The sequence below is a fragment of the Hakea prostrata genome, chromosome 8 (genome assembly GCF_041222555.1).
Source record: "Hakea prostrata isolate BN-2017 chromosome 8, UWA_Hpros_2, whole genome shotgun sequence".
Classification (NCBI taxonomy): Eukaryota; Viridiplantae; Streptophyta; class Magnoliopsida; order Proteales; family Proteaceae; genus Hakea; species Hakea prostrata.
In genome coordinates, this window is record NC_142607.1 from 37,787,748 (window position 1) to 37,799,152 (window position 11,405).

Consider the following 11,405-nt stretch of genomic DNA (forward strand, 5'->3'; position numbering starts at 1 on the left):
AAATTACAGGTCCGAGTTTAAAGGAGATTCCAAAATGTAACATCAAACAAATGTTTCTTTGGTCACATAAAACACATCCTTATAGGTGTAGATATCCGAAGTCCAGTACAACTGCTCCAACACCAGTGTCGGGCTAATCTTGGTGTGCAGCATAGTCCTCTTCGGTACCCTCACAATAATCTTCATAGTAGCCACTACCCTGAGGGTAGTGTGGCTCATCAACGGGTGCTTCGAAGGACGTGCCATCGGACTCTTCAAAACCTGTAGAATAGTCTAACAAAGCAAATGCACAGAAAGGAATGAGTTCAAAGGAACTCAGCAAGGCAGTTAATCCATAGTACATAAACCATATGATACAAGTCATAACATGATGCAAATGATATGAGACAAATGATGCAATTATGATTCTAACTCTACATATGCTAGTCTCTATGGTAGACATGCTTTAAGTCATAGCACCATACTTCCTTGGGTAGGTCTCAAATCGCTCTTCCCTTAACCATCCAGGTATCTTGGGTTCTCCGGTGTGAATTGGGTCCTGCATCCATCTCGGACAATTCCATGGCTGGGGTTTAGGTCACCACTCTCTCACATCACCATTGGAATAAGTATTGGCGCATGTCACAAGTAAGCCTAACCCAATGCAAGTCATCTACTCAGTCATACCATGTCAGATCCAGATACGTCCATTCCTCACCCTGGGCGATCCTTTCCGGTATCCTTCACACTAGAGTCATGGATATTACTCACCGGACTTATCAACCCCATTGGTCATCCATAAATAGTAGACGGGAAGTTCTCACGTCCCCTCACGGATATGACTCACCGATCTTCGAGCGCCCGTGAGCCCAAGTCTGACTATTTGCAACCCTACCAACAATGGCCCCTTTCGGGTACCCGTAATATGATTTATGTCCTCTCACGGGTTGGTTATCGGTCTTGAGCGCCCATCAAACCATACTACTACCACAGGTCGTTCGGTCTCAATGCCCTTCCGATTCGGGTTTGATATGACAAGGACATCCTAGCCATACACCTAGACAAGTCCTGTATATGTCATCCAATAATCCGGGAAAGTGTTGATGGACACCTTCGGAGAACATCCCATACTATTCCCTCCGATGTCCAAGGACAGAAATGTCAGTAGGACATTCCTCAATCCCAAATTATACTTATTCAATCACATTCTCAATTCATCATATCACACATACATGATACATCATCATATTGAAAGTCATATCATAACATCGCATAATTCATGTGTAATGTAAATAACAATAATTAAGTAGACATGATATACAAGAGTAATTAAACATATTACTACTGTTAAAAGACAACTACAGTAGTCTTATGATGTCTAAATAGAATTGATAAGCAAGGTATATCGAGTTGCCAATCATCATTGAATAAACACATAGTCCATGTCATATGGGTATAACTGTCCTTACCTTAATCGAATCGAGAATAATAGCAAATACCACTTAGAATAGTCCCCAACTTAGTGCTTGAACCCTAGATAACATATAAGTAACATTAGAGAAGGAAACAATCAAATCGGAGATCAAACGAAGCGAAACGAGCAAGAGTTGAGTTGCTGTTTTCCTTTGGTCGACAGATTGGTCAACTGACCAACAATGAATGACTGATTGGCCTCCTTTATTAGCCTTGGTAGTAAATCCACCTGATTTCTGCCTTACAGTACCTCTATATGGGATAGAAATCAATTGGTTTGAATAAAAAGAATTTGGACCAGGTGCATAGTGGCAGATTTACATTGCTGCAGGGCTGCAAGTGTTTAGATTGAGATGTTCATGATGGAACCACATAAAACTTATGATGTTGTTGTAGCCATATATTGAAATGGATCAACTAGGAGCCAATTAACCTCAGGACTTTCTGTTGGGAAAACCAGGGTTTATGATGGTTAAATGGAGGCAAGGTGGATCAAGTGTAGGACATGGGGGTGAAGTGGATTAGGTTTCAATGAATTCTAATGGTGAGTTGGGCTGGAAATGTTGAGTACGGTAACCAAAATTCCCGTGATTTGGTAGGACATGGATAGAAAAGGGGTGGGATTTGAAGTGCTACATCATTAGACAAAGCAATTTATATTGAATCATTGATCCCCTAGCCTTTGTGACTTTTTCCCCCCCTTTTCAGTTAAGCTTTTGTGACTTCACCATCTTAAATTAACTAAACAAGGCTGGGATGGAATTTTGAGGTGCCACATTAGCATTTTTCCACCCCACCTAGGTCCCCACAAATGGAGCCTTGATTAATTAACCTAGTTACTTCCTGAAAAGAAATTCTTTTTGAGAGCGATTCACACTTTTGAGCCATCAGTATACTACAAGAATTATGTCTCTTGATCTTTAGTTGATAGTATGCCAATATACTTTGCTTATCACCATTTGTTTGTGATCTTTGTGCTCTTCCGGCAAAGTATCAAGAACCTGGAAAATAATAGATTATTCTTTGATACCTTGTTTGGTTACTATGAAGCTTAAGTTGTTGGGCACCATATGATTGTGCATTTCTTGTTAAGTCATGCATAATTGTGGACTAACATTTGGCATTGTTTTATCTCTGCAGTTTAACCAATTTGCCATCTTCATTGGGTGCTTTGACTTCTCTTACGCAACTTCATATTGCTAATAACAAGTTGACAAGCTTGCCAATTGAAATAGAACTTCTTACTCAACTTGAATTTTTATTCGCAAGCAACAATAGGTACCATTTTCCTTCATATGTAATTAATTTATTTTAATTTTCTTTGTGCGCTATTGCTATTTGCTCTTAGTATAGGTTATGTTCTTAACTCATTTAGGCACAGTTAAATTGACACTTGGAATTTTTACATGTAGAAAACTTGCATTGCACCAATACCCACAACCCACGGCTTGTAGACTTCCTTTTTTTTTATGTATAAATTGTCATGAGGCGTATGGTTTTACGTTGCATGTTGAAATTGCTTTTTCTCCTCCACTTCATTTGAAAGAAGACTTCAATACAGGACATGTCTGTTTTATATGTTGTGCTAGTAACAAACATACCATGAGTTTTCACTTTTCACAATGATTTTAGGTGTCCTGTGACTCATAGTAATTTTAGTAAATCATCCTAGGCTTAAGGTCTAATTTAAGACTACAAATTGTTCTATTTAAGCTGTCAATGGCAACCATATCTTTTATATATTTATTTCTTGTGATATTATTTGACATTATTTTTTGTGCATTGGAAGGTTAAGCTCTGTGCCTTCAAGTATAGAAAACTGCAGATCTCTAATTCAGGTGATATTATGTTGTTCAAGATTTTGACAGTTTGTAACTTTAATGTTCCTTTTAGTTTCAGGCTCTTGCAGTTGTAAACTAATTTTTTATATTCCAGAACAGGTGTAGTCTTACATGTTAGAGGGGTTCTGGTGTACTGCAGATTGATCTTTCATTGAACCTTCTAGTGGGGCTGCCTGAGACAATTGGAGATTTACACAAACTCAAAGTATGTCTTCCTATTCTCAACTGATTTCTGTTTTTCTTTGTTTTCTTTTCCTTTTGGTCCCTTAAGGGTTCCTATTTCCATCTTAGTGGAAACTATATAGATATAGATAGTGTAAGCCATTCCTACCTAAATGGCGTTTATATCTTGTATAGATTAGCTCTTGCTTTTGTGTGTTGTTTACTGAGGAAGATGATTATGAAAAGATGCAAAAGGGATCCATGAGTTCATGCCAGTGCAAGGGTAGGATTAACCATGCTGGTAGCATGATAATATTAATGATTGCCACATCGAGATATCATTCTACACTAAATAAGGGCAATCGTGGTGTTGAAGGCTTCCCCCCCGGGGGGGGGGGTGGACCATTCCTATGCCCCTCTCCGACAAGTTTGCTGAGGGACTGTTCTGATGCCTTGATCGCAGGCTACTACTATGGTCCACTAATCGTTGTGCCAAGGCCTGACCCTGAACATTGTATCTGTAAATAGCGTGAAAAACTATAACATTAAACATAATGCAACAACTATATGCTGAAGACATCTTCGTCTCCAGTCTAGATTGGTTCCATGGTATAAGAATGCTACTTTATACATGGACAGTTATTCTTTTACTGGTTTTTGATGATGTACACATTTATGCTGCCCTCCTTATCAATTTGAGTTTTTAGGTGAAATGGTATCAAATATGGTTCTGGAGTAGGGAGATCATGTGTTCAACCATTGAGAAGTCCATGGAAATGTCTTTTTATTCCTGTCATGTCTTCTTCCTAGGTGCCATGTGATTTTGCACATGCAAGGACATGTGATTTTTGCCTCTACCTGCAAGGGACTCTTGATACATTCATGCCACCCTTTTCTATCAGTTTTAGCTTTTAGGTGAGATGATATTGAACAATTTGTCACCTAAATCAATAATGTCCGGACTCCAGATCATTCTAGGGGGAAGTGCCTAACCATCAGATCATTAGGGTAGCAAAATTATTCTCTGGAAAGGTGAAGTAAGTCCCCTAACTGGAAGAGTGGAAGGCCAGGGCTCAAGGGATACCCTAGGTTTGCTGCACAGCAGCACTACACAAGGAGCATGGCAGCTTTACTTAGTGTTTTGGGCTCTCAGTACTTGTTAACTTTGGCTGTGTAAGGGTAGTATGGTAATTCTGCCCAGATTTTATTTATTTGATACAATTAGGATTATTATTAGTAAACCCCATGATGGGATTCTAATATGGGTGCAGTTATTATACCCTAGTCAGTTCTGGTCTAATTAGAACTTCGATTTTACAGTTTCTAATTTCAGTTCTTAGTTAGTTAGAAACATAGATCAAGTTCGCATACTTCTATTTTCGTTAGAATTTCGTCTATTGTAGTAAGGCTATAGGTAGCACACCATTGTGGATCATATACCGGTTCATGTAAAAAAAATAAAAAAAAAAATTCAAGCTGTTCAGCCCTTTTGATGTTTTTTCTCTGCTGTTCCATCGAGAATAGTATTCTGGCCCTGGCAAGGAATCTCCTAAGTTCATGGGTGTGAGTTTCTTGTTAAGACAAGCTAGGATCCTCTTGGCTGTGGATTCTAGCCTGCATTCATTCCATTCTGGCTCCTCCACAGCATCATTTAGGGCTCCAGCATCCAAGTGGCAGCCAGCTACCCCCATCCCCTTTTCCTCTTCCACTTTTATTTCTATTTGAAACCCTACTCCATTTGATCTCTTCTCCATTGTCACAAACCAGAAATCCCATATCTCCCTATTCCACCATCAAAACCTTACCAAATTACAGCCCCCCATCCACCTAACCTATATTAGCACTTGATCCAAAGGGCAACCCAAAGGGCAGTACTTTCCATCAGGCCTACACCGATCTGATCCTTAAAACAAATAGCCTAACCCTAAAATTTGAACTTCCTTATCTCCCTAATTAACCTTTAGAAATTCCCCACACTTGATGTGCATAACATAGGCACACGACCCTACGTTTGATCCAAGTCTGAGCGCAAGAAAACCCTAGAAGCCTCACCCGAACGTTTTAAAGAACCTTAGTTTTGCCCTAAAAGCTGCTTCCATCTACGGATATTGAATATTTGCTCTTAAATCTGATAGGCTAGATCGAAAGTTGATAAACTTATATTTTCCATTCACATTCCAAAATAATGAGATGTCATCTGGTAAACACTTCTAGGCATGTCCGTCCCAAAAATAACCTTCTGGGCAGCAATGCAACTCCTCTTTTGTATTTTGCTGAAAATCGGGGAAGTAAACAGAAATATCTATGCAGCAAAGGAGTCATTGACAATCATGGCATCCCATACCATCCCAACAATTAAAAAGGCAAACATACTCTGATCTGTTTGTGTTCCATAAGTTACTGAGAGTTTCTGGTAATCCAACCGTAAACTGCAAAGCAGAAAAGACTGAAGCATGAGAAAGTTTCTTCAAGCCATAGAAATCCCTTGATGTTAAGCCTTATGAGTTATACGGTAGCTAGTAAGTTGATCAAGATGCTCTTTGGCTTTAGATTGGGAGTAAGCCAACTTTTATTGTCATTTATTACTGTTGTCAAGCCCAGAGCCATCTCAAAACAAGGAGGCTATAGAGAATCTTTTTTATCATTTTATCTTGAAATTCGTGAAGAATTCCATTCTATTTCTCCATCGTTAAGAACAAAATGTGGGGCTGTGACACTGTTGGATGATTCATTTGTTCTACAAAGCTTTGTTGATTCTGAAGCTTGTTCCCAAAGGAGCTGAGCTTCTAATGGGCCAACCCAATTTTTATTGACCCTGGAAGAGAAATGAGCTTCGCTCCTTTGGGCTTTTGGTCCTCCTGTGGTTTGTGAGTGCACCTAGCCATAACTCATCAAGCAAGGTCACCAAAGTGGCAGGTGGTAGCATATTATCTTATAAAATCGGAGCATGCCTTCCTTCATCTCAGAGTGACCCTTGCTTTTGTCTTACCTTCTATTATATTAGTAAAGCGTGTGGTCTGGTTTTTGGAAGAAAGATGTACCATGGTGGTCTTTTCTTTTCAATATCTGGAGCTGAGCTAAGCACTGGCTAAACAGAGAGCTATTAGAATCCGGCTGGGACTCTTTTTTCTTATTTCAGTATGTCAAGATAGAAGAGTAGGAGTTCTTAGTTCCTACTAGCAATCATCTTCAGTATGCTAGTTCCTACTACCTCCTTAATAACAGTAAATCTTATTTAAGGATGTGTATAATGAGAGAAAAACTAGAGAAAGAGAAGTAGAAGGAGAGAGACCTATGGTGAAGGGAGGGATTAGCCATGTATGTAGTTTCAGCGTGTAGTTTAACTGAATACCACTTGTATTTGCTTGCATAACCAAGTATGTCCATGCAAATCTGTGGCACTGTGACCCCTACTGTGTTTTCTTCTATTGTCCTGAATTTCAAAGCTGTGTTGCCATTTGGTAAACCTGTTTGGTCCAAAATTGATATGAACAGGGGGACCTTGGTGATACCAATCCACATAATTTTGTTTTCTACTGAGTTGCTGCGTGGAAAGTATTTGTGCTACCAGGGAAGGCTTAAGGTATAGGTGCCGGCCTCTTACTGGAGAAGAGAGATGGAACAATGAAATTGCATAAACTAAATCTGGAGAGTACTTTTTAAGTTTGATGGGGGCAGCGACCAGCATTTCTAGCAAAAAATTATTTACCATTTCCTAGGGGCATCATGCTAAATTAATGTTTTCAGCCAGCTCACTTGGTTTAATGACTCTCGATCAAATCTTTTTTATCTTCTTTTCGTATCTCATTTTTGTTTCAAGTTCTATGCACAATTCAAAATGTATGACCTTTTGAAAGGAGACATTGATTAGGATCCACTTTCAAGAGTGCTCTCTTGAGTTGGTATGATGAACTCCAGCCAGTTGAGATAAAGGAAAAAAAGCCATATTGATTCGTGGTTCATTTCGGAACCAGTTTTTAATAGCTGGCTTACTAAGTTGTGGGGTCTAGTTTTAAGTCTTGATTACTGGATTTTATATGAGATTAAATTGTTGGGACCTTTTATGAGTCCAGCCTTACTTTGGTCAGTAGTTTCAATTGTTTAGTTTCATCACGATCTTACTATGCCATGATCATAGAAATACTTGGTCTTGATGGGGCCTAGAAATGACATGACATGCGAAATATGAAATATACGTTACTTTGCCAAAATGACCAGAACAAGACCATTGGTTTAAGTGTTGAAATTTCAAAATAATCAAAACATTATACTTTTCCCCTTATGATACCAAGTTCCAAATCTGAAATTAGGGAATGTTGGAAAATTGTTGCCAAGATTGAAATTTCTTCAGAATTTGCAAATATTCAGGTTTCGAGACTCATCTAAGCTCGTATGGCAATATTGTGTAGTAGATGTAGTCGAACTTAAAGGAGATATTTCCCTAAGTCTTTTCATCTTGGTTTAATATTTTGCTGAATAAGAGATACACTGTCACTCATTACCAACCTAGGTTTCAATGCCAAATCACCACTTGCCCCACATTCCTCCTAAAATTTCAGGTGTCCTTGGTCAAAATGGCCACTAAAATCAAATACTAAGACGGGTCAATACTGTACGCATGGCAGGAACTCCCCCAATCATTTTGGTTAAGCACACAGTTGGGATTTTTGTTAGTCTCTGTGGTTGACTCCAGCCTTTTCTTTTCAGTCTTTAGTTAGTATGGCATTCTTTTGTACAATCTTGTAAAAGGATTATACAGACGTTTCAACCAATTGTGTAAGGGAGACGGAGCTTCTCAGTTGTCTTTGGATTCAAGTGTGTTGGTTCTAGTGGATTCAAGGGTGGTGTTGGGAACATAGTTTTCAAGGCGTTGCTTAGGTGTCGGGCACTTTGGCGGTGCTGTGGTGTTGCCTTGTTTTTCTTTCCTCCTCGGACGCCTAACCTAGACACTGTGACATACTGACATCTATGCTTGGGGATTCAATAGCATGTCTTTGTTGTGGTGCCCAGCAAAATTCCGTCGTATTTAGATCCATCTGCTGGGTGCAAATCATACTTTGCAGTTCTGTTTATCTGCCTGAGTTGAATATTTAATCAGAGTTTCCTCTTAATCAGATTTGTTTTGACTGACCTATTTGATTTTCTCTTTTGCTGGTGTTCATTCCATTGCTGCATTTCTGGTTTCATTGATGTTTTCTATACATGCAAATAGTAGAAACTCATTATTGTGTTTCGTTGCATTCCCAGGATGGTTGGGAAGGAGAAAAGTGAGGAGTTGTTTGGTTGTGCTTACAAAGTGGGGATAGGGATTTGTATCACAAATTTAGCCACATTTATTGGAGAATCATTTTGTGGCCAATATCATTCCAAAATTATTCTGGAATTGCTGTTGTTTGCCCTTGGTATATATTGTTTCAGTTGCTTTTCTCATCCCATCATGAATAAATTATGGGGCAGATGCCAATTGTGTAAACTTGCTAAAGAAGGTGAGGTCCAGGGCCTAATTTCAGTTGAAGCTTTTGAAGCTGTTTGGGGTTGCTTGATGATTGTGTGAGAAAATGTGAGGAAAGTCATTTCCTTCAGCTTGATTTGTTGCAATGGGAAGGTAAGGTAAGGGTTGGAACCTCACAAAATTTCCTCATTTTTTTGTGGGAGATATTTTGTGGGCAGTACCTTCTAAAATCATCCCTTGGATGGGGCTGTTGCTTTCCTCCCGGAAACACGGTCAGATTTCCAGAAATTGACATGGCTAGTCTTCCAATTGGACTTGGTTAAATTTTGTGTGGTCAGATTTCTTACTGAGAATCTTCATGGATTGTATTATTGAGCGATCTTATACAACTGTATTTTCTGCCATCATGGTTGATAAGGTAAAATAATTATTGCTTGCATGGTGTAGACTATGAACCTCAGAAATAATGGGCTCAAAGCTCTCCCTTCTACATTATTCAAGTCATGTACCAAGCTCTCAGCACTTGATGTCCATTACACTGAAATGACAACGGATATTCTTCACCAGGTAGGAGCTTGATGTCTGTTTAATTTGTTTGAATGCATCATAATATATATATATATATATATATATATATATATATATATATATATATATATATATATATATATATATATATATATATATATATATATATTTTTTTTTCATACACTTGATTATGAGATCACATTGACTGCAGTTGGAAGGATGGCAAGATTTCGATGAGCGTCGCCGCTTAAGAGATCAGAAGCAATTGGATATGGGACTTCGGTTCGGTGCTGAATTTGATGAACGGTGCCGATAAGAGCTGAGAGCCTTTTTTTATGATTGTTGCCGACCTAGTGAATCAGGCATCAATACGATTGCTCCACATCAACTTGGGACCGGTAGAGGATGCCCGCGAATGTTATTGATGAAGTGAATTGTTGAATTGCATGAAAAGTTGGAGAGCCTACTATGGACTGGAAAACATTCTTCGTCTTGTTCATAATGGTAGGATGGAATTTTCACCAGAATTTTTTTTTGAGGCGAACTTTTAGGCAGAAGTTTTCATAGAACATTTGAACAATGTCTGAATAAAATTTGTTGTTAGTTTTTTGGTTGTGTATTGTATGGTTGTTACAAAATGTGTATAAACAAAAGAAAGAAAATCCTTTGTTTCGTAGGGATTTTGAATTGGTTGTACATTTCATGTCGCCTCGAATAACAACGGTGGTGAAAATTCTTTTGATGATCTTGAAGTTCTTTTTGCTAGTGAAAATGACTTGAAAGTGCATTCAAAGTAGTGTTTTTTCTTAAAAAATCATTCATGTCTAGAGCGAATCTTGTGATGGGGTTCACATCTTATTTTTCTTGTTCCCTTTTCCGTGGATAAAACATAAAAACACAACAGCTTATTTTTTATTCCTTTTTTTTTCAGATATTTTTTTCCTGTTATTCCTTCTCTTTTTCACCCAGCTATTAAATACGAACCAATCACAACCTAGGTTTCTAATTAAGATATAGATTTTAATAGAATATTTGTAAAATTTTCTGAATCATTATCTTATTTTTCTTGTTACCTTTTCCGTGGATAAACCATTACAACACAACAGCTTATGTTTGTTTGTTTTTTTTTTTGTTTTTTTTTTGCTGTTATTCCTTCTCTTTTTCACCCAGCTATTAAATACGAACCAAACACAACCTAAGTTTCTGATCTTAGGCATTTCAGGAGGTATAAGATGCTCTTTTAAGTTCATATTTGTTTGTTCATGTAGTAAATATTCTATATCCCCTTCTGATGGTAAAAACATCTAGGACTTTTTAGGGAAACAAAGTGGTTGGATCTGCATCCGCAGTCTCTCATTTCTTTTGGAATTGTTCTCTTATCAAAACAAGAAATCAATATAGCAGCTAGTAGTTCCCCCATTAGCTAAAGAAATGTAAAGAGGTTCACATGTTGTACCATTTTGCATCAAGTACCTTAGTTCGTTCTCAAACTGGTGGCCCAATTGGGTGCACAATTTCCAACTAGAAAACCCCATAGTGGACCGGGGGCTCGACCCAAGCCCATGATCAAGCTTGGAAAACAATCAAAGCGCAAGGGCGATCCTCAAGTCTGGGGGATTCAACCTTGGACTTCAAAACACCAGTGGTGATGTAAAGAAGGCCGATGATCAAGGAACGTGTGATCAGACCTCTTGAGCACTTTTCTTGATGATGAAAACTTTGATTCTAGGCATTTGGGGCACCTGGAGAGGGTTATGAGGAAAGCCGGTCAACTCGGGGATCCCCAAGCTCATACCCAATATGAGTATGTTGACTTGACACCACATTTATCTCAGGTGACGCACTTGCCAAATTGTTGGCTACGTACATAGCCTACCATGTCAAGCCGACACTAACACTTACAAGAGCCAATTGGTCAGAAAGATTAATTCTCATATTCGACATGTCAAGCTTGGAGGAGATTTGTGCTA

General features: G+C 38.5%; 1 protein-coding gene across 1 annotated transcript in view; it reads left to right on the top strand.

Annotated features, from left to right (window-relative positions):
• Positions 1–10,523, top strand: part of LOC149007759 (LRR repeats and ubiquitin-like domain-containing protein At2g30105) — a 29,826-nt gene extending 19,303 nt beyond the window's left edge. Inside the window, exons 11-15 of the mRNA XM_089164710.1 lie at positions 2,593–2,730; positions 3,242–3,290; positions 3,388–3,498; positions 9,355–9,474; positions 9,647–10,523. The gene's annotated coding sequence lies outside the window, so the exon portion shown is untranslated. The remainder of the gene's footprint in view (positions 1–2,592; positions 2,731–3,241; positions 3,291–3,387; positions 3,499–9,354; positions 9,475–9,646) is intronic.
• Positions 10,524–11,405: the final 882 nt, after the last annotated feature.